Raw genomic sequence first — 8,312 nt, forward strand, 5'->3', positions numbered from 1 at the left:
AGTTTTAAGGGTTTGTTTAGTGCCCATTTTAATGCATTTTAATGTTTATTGTTTGGACTTACATTTTAAAAATCTTATATTCATACTTTCGTATTGTTTTAAAATGAATATTGTTTGAATATATTGTTAGTTGACTGGAATCCAATTGTTGGAAGAAAAGGCAGGATGATGAAGATAATTGTGATGATAGTGATGATGATGATGATATTTTAATGGGTTGTTGTGAGTTTTCCCAGCTGTATGGCCATGTTCCAGAAGCATTCGCTCCTATGGCCATACAGCCCGGAAAACTCACAGCAACCTACTGATTCCTGCAATGAAAGCCTTCAACAACACAATATTTTAATGTACAGTATTCTAGACAACAGTATATAATGTATAAAGCGCCACCTTTCTGCCTAAAGTGAGACATAACATAGTGGTTTTTTTTGTGTCGGGAGCAACTTGAGGAACTGCAGGCCACTTCTGGTGTGAGAGAATTGGCCTTCTACAAGGACGATGCCCGGATGTTTTACCATCCTGTAGGAGAGGTCTCTCATGTCCCCACATGGGGAGCTGGAGCTTACAGACGGGAGCTCACCCAGCTCCCCAGATTCAAACCACTGACCTTTCGGTCAGCAGTCCTGGCAGCACAAGGGTTTAACTCATTGTGCCACCAGATTAAATGCATCTATAAAGTCACATATAAAAACATAGTTAAAATGCAACCATAACAGCATATATTAAAGTTCACACACATTAACATACAGAGGATGGCTCTACACTGCCACATAATCCAGATTATCAAAGCACATAACGCAGATTGTCTAATTTGAACTGGATTATATGAGACCTACACTGCCATATAAAATCCAGACTATTTGCTTTGAACTGGATTATATGGCAGTGTAGACTCATATAATCCAGTTCAAAGTAATTAATTTAGGTTATTTGCTTTGTTAATCTGGATTATATGTCAGTGTAGAAGGGGCCTTAGATGTAGTTATTTTGGTTTTCTGTGGGAGAGCAGATGGCAACTGATAGATGGCATATGTTCTGTATCTCAAAATCTAGAGCTGATAGGGGAAAACTGGTGCCACTTTTGGAATCAGCAGGTCAAATATATACCTAAAAACAGGGTTAATATTTGAGGCACCAAAATGTATGTTGGCCAGGTTTTTTTTGTGTGTGTGTGTGTCAGGAATGACTTGAGAAACTGCAAGTCACTTCTGGTGTGAGAGAATTGGCTGTCTGCAAGGACGTTGACCAGGGAACACCCTGATGCTTTGATGTTTTTAACATCCTTGTGGGAGGCTTGTCTCATGTCGCCACATGGAGCTGGAACTGGCAGAGGGAACTCGTCCGTGCTCTCCTCGGGTTGGGTTCAAAATGGCAACCTTTAGGTCAGCAACCCAATCTTCAAGTAATCAGTCCTGCTGGCACAAGAGTTTAACCTGCTGTACCATCGGGGGCTCCATGTTGGCCAGTGAAATAACAACGTTAATAATTGTATTATTATTATTATTATTATTATTATTATTATTATTCATGGTTGAATGATAAATAAACAAAATGTTCTAGTGTAGGCAAAGGTTACATGCCACCATATTTCCCTCTTCCTCCAAATCCCTCTTTGAAATGATATCCAAAATGATAACTGGAACATTTTGAAATGAGCACAAACGAATGAGAAAATTGGCTATGCATTGCATCCTTTAGTAACTGGTAGGTATCCCTGACCTCTGCCTTTTCTTTTGCTCACTCAGCTTGCAATGTCATGGGCTCTGCTCCCCCTCCCTTTTTCATTCTTTCATTTCTTTCAGGCCTTGTTCCTCTTGATCAGCTTCATTTCCTTTTGTCCCAAAACTTCTCCAGACCAGCTGCACTTACTCTGCATTTCGCTATGGCTTTTAGCATATTGCTTCAGGGGGGATCTGCTTATAACTGGAACATCTGGACAGATGGGGAGTGAAGCCAAAATGGCTAAATTCCAAATCCGAGCCCCTCTTTCGCCTGCTCCATATTTTTCTTCTGAACAAAGAATGCCTTCCACACAGCCATGTAACCCAGAATATCAAGGCAGAAAATCCCACAATATCTGCTTTGAACTGGGTTATCTGAGTCCACACTGCCATATATTCCAGTTCAAAGCAGATAATGTGGGATTTTATTCAGCTGTGTGGAAGGGGCCTAAATGTTATTTGACCAGAAGCTAGCCACTTGGAGTGCCTCTGGTGTCGCTATAAGAAGGTCCTTCATAGTGCATGTGGCAGGGCTCAGGCTGCATTGTAGTAAGTGGTCTGTGGTTTGCTCTTCTCCACATTCACATGTCGTGGACTCCACTTTGTGGTCCCATTTCTTAAGGTTGGCTCTTCATCTCGTGGTGCCAGAGCATAGTCTGTTCTGGTGCCACGAGATGCCTCATGTGCTATGAGAGAAGCCACCTGGGCAACGTCTTTGTAGACAGCTGATTCTCTCACAACCAGAAGCAAATTGTAGGGGAATAATAATAATCATAATATCATAGAGCCAGAAGGGGCCTTATTGGCCATCAAGTCCAGCCTAGCAGGCTCTCCAGTTAAAACATTCCAAGCAAATAGCTGTCCAGCACCTTTTTTTTCAGATGTACAGTGGAGAGCCCAATGTCTCTCTTAGGCCCCTTCTACAATCATACACTTTATTTATATTCCGCTCTGTCTCCCCAAGGGGACTCAGGCAAACATTCAATGCCGTTTTACAGTTAACAAGGGGAGACAATACATAGACAGAGGCAGGCATGTAGCGGGGGGGGGGGGGGGGGGGGGGCTTGAGGGGCTTCACACCCCCCCCCCCCACAAAATTCTCAGAGTGGTCTGAGAGAAGGCCTTACATTTATTATTTAAACTGTCATGTTTATTTGTATCATGATCTGATCACTATGCTCAATATATCCCATATGCATGGGGGTATTGGGATAATGATACAAAAGGTTTGCTAGGGTAGATCCTCTCTCACTCAGACTCAGCCCCCTCCCCGCCCCAATCAAAATGCTGTCTACGGACCTGGACAGAGGTAAAGGCTTTCCCCATCTTTTCCATTTCCAGCATCAGGAAGCCACCGGTGTGTGTGTGTGTGTGTGTGTGTGTGTGTGTGTGTGTGTGTGTGTGTGTGTGCGTGCTGTTGCTCCATCTTCCATGCCAAGGAGCTTTGTTGTCCTTAGACGTCCTTCAGATCGAATTGCCTTACGGGTGCCTTTTTATAACTTCCCCACTTTTTAAAGCAGTACCTATTTATTTATTTATTTATTTCCAGCATTTCTATCCCACCCTTCTCACCTGAGGGGACTCACTTTATCTACTCACATTTCTGCTTTCAATCTGTTAGGTGGGCAGGGAGCTGGGGCTGATGGCGGGTGCTCACCCCGACCTAGGCTTGAACTGCCAACCTTTCAATCGGCAGGATTTTCCACATCTTAGTGAGCCAAACCCGGATTATAATCTGATATAATCCAGATTAACAAAGCAGATAATCCACACTATCCTCTTTGAGTCCCCCTTTGGGCTGAGAAAAGCGGGATATAAATGAAATAATAATAAATAAATAATCTACTTTGAACTGGATAATATGAGTCTATACTTAAAGAGCTTAAAGAGCTGAGCATGTTTAGCCTGCAGAAGAGAAGGCTGAGAGGAGACATGATAGCCATGTACAAATATGTGAGGGGAAGTCATAGGGAGGAGGGAGCAAGCTTGTTTTCTGCTGCCCTGCAGACTAGGACACGGAACAATGGCTTCAAACTACAGGAAAGGAGATTCCACCTGAACATCAGGAAGAACTTCCTCACTGTGAGGGCTGTTCGACAGTGGAACTCTCTCCCCCGGGCTGTGGTGGAGGCTCCTTCTTTGGAGGCTTTTAAGCAGAGGCTGGAGGGCCATCTGTCGGGGGTGCTTTGAATGCAATTTCCTGCTTCTTAGCGGGGGGTTGGACTGGATGGCCCACGAGGTCTCTTCCAACTCTAATGTTCTATGATTCTATGATACTGTCATATAATCCAGTTTAAAGCAGAAACTCTGGATTTTATATGGCAGTGTAGAAGGGCCCTAAGCAACTAGTTCCACTGCCAAACTGCTTTTACTGTGAAGTTCCTTTGCATCCTAGGTAAAAGTAAAGGTTTTCCCCTGACGTTAAGTCCAGTCGTGACCAACTCTGGGGGTTGATGCTCATCTCCATTTCTAAGCCGAAGAGCCGGCGTTGTCCGTAGACACCTCCAAGGTCATGTGGCCGGCATGACTGCATGGAGCGCCGTTACCTTCCCGCCGGAGCGGTACCTATTGATCTACTCACATTGGCATGTTTTCGAACTGCTAGGTTGGCAGGAGCTGGGGCTAACAGTGGGCGCTCACTGCTCTCCCGGGATTTGAACCTGGGACCTTTCGGTCTGCAAGTTCAGCAGCTCAGCGCTTTAACACACTGCGCCACCACCATCCTATTCTGTAAATTAAGCTCATTAAACCTGGTCCTTCCCTCCAGGGCAGCAGAGAACAGAACTTCTTCCTCTTTGTGGCAACCTTCAAAGTATTTAAAAAGGATGATCAATGTTAATCATTTTACTCCATCTTCATTTCACCAAGCAGAACATGCCCAGCCCTTGCATCCTTTCCTTTGTCTCTTATTGCCCTTCTCTGAACTTGTTCTAACTTGTCTATATCCGTCTCGAAATCAGGCACCCAGAACTGAATGCAATTCTCCAGATGAGGTTTATTATTATTACAACAATTTATTACAATATTTATATCCCGCCCTTCTCACCCAACAGGGGACTCAGGGCGGCTTACAATAAAACAGACATATAAAAACAGTACAATACACTATAAATCAGTTAAAAAATTAACTTACATATAACATTCATAAAATGCATTTATAAAATACTAGCTGTGCCCGGCCACGCGTTGCTGTGGCTTAGTCTGGTGGTGTTGGTCAGTCTACATTAGGTTGTATTTATGCTGTGACCTCCACCTTCTTTATACTCACATTAGTAGTAGTAGTTGAAGTCTGTTACCTTCTTCAATTTTTGTGTTGATTGATAATTGGTTGAGATCCCTGTTGTCTTTGGTTTGTTGTTAGTTGTAATGTCTGATTCTGCTGAGTGCGTTTTATATTTTTATTGTGGTACAATAGTCCTTTTTTTGTTTTGCCTGTGTATGTGTTTATTATTATTGTTGTTGTTGTGGTCATGAAGGTTGGATAAGTTAGATGCTACTGTATTGTTTTTTGGAGGCCCAGTGTAGCACTGACTGGCCTCTCAGCCTCAGTGCCTGGCTGTTTCTTGCCTGTGATTGTGTTGATTCTTATTGTTGTTGTCATTGTTATTATTGTAATTGTTTTTTTGGACGCCAAGTGTGAATGTAGTGATTGGGGAGGTGGATGAGTTGTGTTGTCAAATTTTGTATTTGTTATAGTCACAATGCGTTGTTGTGAGTTTTGTGGGTCCAGATTGTGGTTTTGTGGTGTGGTTGTGTTGTTACAATCGGGAGGCAAGGCTTTTGCATTGTTTTGCCAAGTTTTGTGTTTCTGGGGCATTTAGTTGTGTTGTTATAGTCATGATGCGTTGTTGTGAGTTTTGTGGGTCCGGATTGTGGTTTTGTGTTGTGGTTGTGTTCTTACAACTGGGAGGCAAGGCTTTTGCGTTGTGTTGTCAAATTTTGTATTTCTGGGGCGTTTAGTTGTGTGCCAAGTTTCGTATTTCTGAGGCGTTTAGTTGTGTTGTTATAGTCACGATGCATTGTTGTGAGTTTTGTGGGTCCGGATTGTGGTTTTGTGGTGTGGTTGTGTTGTTACAACCGGGAGGCAAGGCTTTTGCATTGTGTTGTCAAATTTTGTATTTCTGGGGCGTTTAGTTGTGTTATAGTCACTATGCGTTGTTGTGAGTTTTGTGGGTCCGGATTGTGGTTTTGTGGTGTAGTTGTGTTGTTACAACCGGGAGGCAAGGCTTTTGTGTTGTGTTGTCAAGTTTTGTATTTCTGGGGCGTTTAGTTGTGTGCCAAGTTTCGTATTTCTGAGGCGTTTAGTTGTGTTGTTATAGTCACGATGCATTGTTGTGAGTTTTGTGGGTCCGGATTGTGGTTTTGTGGTGTGGTTGTGTTGTTACAACCTGGAGGGAAGGCTTTTGCATTGTGTTGCCAAGTTTCGTATTTCTGGGGTGTTTAGTTGTGTTGTTATCGCATGATGCGTTGTTGTGAGTTTTGTGGGTCCTGTGTGGTTTTGTGGTGTGGTTGTGTTGTTACAACTGGGAGGCAAGGCTTTTGCATTGTGTTGCCAAGTTTTGTATTTCTGGGGCGTTTAGTTGTGTTGTTATCGCATGATGCGTTGTTGTGAGTTTTGTGGGTCCGGATTGTGGTTTTGTGGTGTGGTTGTGTTGTTGTAACCTGGAGGCAAGCCTTTTGCATTGTGTTGCCAAATTTCGTATTTCTGGGATGTTTAGTTTTGTTGTTATAGTCACTGCGCAAACAACTTTATCATTTTATATATAGAGACTAGCTGTGCCCGGCCACGCGTTGCTGTGGCTTAGTCTGGTGGTGTTGGTCAGTGTACATTAGGTTGTATTTATGCTGTGACCTCAACCCTTCTTTATACTCACATTAGTAGTAGTATTTGAAATCTGTTACCTTCTTCAATTTTTGTGTTGATTGATAATTGCTTGAGATCCCTGTTGTCTTTGGTTTGTTGTTAGTTGTAATGTCTGATTCTGCTGAGTGCGGTTTATATTTTTATTGTGGTACAGTAGTCTTTTTTTTTGTTTTGCCTGTGTAGCTGTTTATTATTATTGTTGTTGTAGTGGTCATGAAGGTTGGATAAGTTAGATGCTACTGTATTGTTTTTTGGAGGCCCAGTGTAGCACTGACTGGCCTCTCAGCCTCAGTGCCTGGCTGTTTCTTGCCTGTGATGGTGTTGATTCTTATTGTTGTTGTTGCTGTCATTGTTATTATTGTAATTGTTTTTTTGGAGGCCAAGTGTGAATGTAGGGATTGGGGAGGTGGATGAGTTGTGTTGTCAAATTTTGTATTTGTTATAGTTACAATGCGTTGTTGTGAGCTTTGTGGGTCCGGATTGTGGTTTTGTGGTGTGGTTGTGTTGTTACAACTGAGAGGCAAGGCTTTTGTGTTGTGTTGCCAAGTTTTGTATTTCTGGGGCGTTTAGTTGTATGCCAAGTTTTGTATTTCTGGGGTGTTTAGTTGTGTTGTTATAGTCACGATGCACTGTTGTGAGTTTTGTGGGTCCGGATTGTGGTTTTGTGGTGTGGTTGTGTTGTTACAATCAGGAGGGAATGCTTTTGTGTTGTGTTGCCAAGTTTCGTATTTCTGGGGCGTTTAGTTGTGTTGTTATAGTCATGATGCGTTGTTGTGAGTTTTGTGGGTCCAGTGTGGTTTTGTGGTGTGGTTGTGTTGTTACAACTGGGAGGCAAGGCTTTTGCATTGTTTTGCCAAGTTTTGTATTTCTGGGGCGTTTAGTTGTGTTGTTATAGTCATGATGCGTTGTTGTGAGTTTTGTGGGTCTGGATTGTGGTTTTGTGTTGTGGTTGTGTTCTTACAACTGGGAGGCAAGGCTTTTGCATTGTGTTGTCAAATTTTGTATTTCTGGGGCGTTTAGTTGTGTTATAGTCACGATGCGTTGTTGCGAATTTTGTGGGTCCGGATTGTGGTTTTGTGGTGTAGTTGTGTTGTTACAACCGGGAGAAAAGGCTTTTGTGTTGTGTTGTCAAGTTTTGTATTTCTGGGGCGTTTAGTTGTGTGCCAAGTTTCGTATTTCTGGGGCGTTTAGTTGTGTTGTTATAGTCACGATGCATTGTTGTGAGTTTTGTGGGTCCAGATTGTGGTTTTGTGGTGTGGTTGTATTGTTACAACTGGGAGGCAAGGCTTTTGCGTTGTGTTGTCAAGTTTTATATTTCTGGGGCGTTTAGTTGTGTGCCAAGTTTCGTATTTCTGGGGCGTTTAGTTATGTTGTTATAGTCACGATGTGTTGTTGTGAGTTTTATGGGTCCGGATTGTGGTTTTGTGGTGTGGTTGTGTTGTTACAACCTGGAGTGAAGGCTTTTGCGTTGTGTTGCCAAGTTTCGTATTTCTGGGGCGTTTAGTTGTGTTGTTATAGTCACAATGCATTGTTGTGAGTTTTGTGGGTCCTATGTGGTTTTGTGGTGTGGTTGTGTTGTTACAACTGGGAGGCAAGGCTTTTGCATTGTGTTGCCAAGTTTTGTATTTCTGGGGCGTTTAGTTGTGTTGTTATCGCATGATGCGTTGTTGTGAGTTTTGTGGGTCTGGGTTGTGGTTTTGTGGTGTGGTTGTGTTGTTGTAACCTGG

The sequence above is a fragment of the Anolis carolinensis genome, chromosome 2 (assembly GCF_035594765.1).
Source record: "Anolis carolinensis isolate JA03-04 chromosome 2, rAnoCar3.1.pri, whole genome shotgun sequence".
NCBI classification, from domain to species: Eukaryota; Metazoa; Chordata; class Lepidosauria; order Squamata; family Dactyloidae; genus Anolis; species Anolis carolinensis.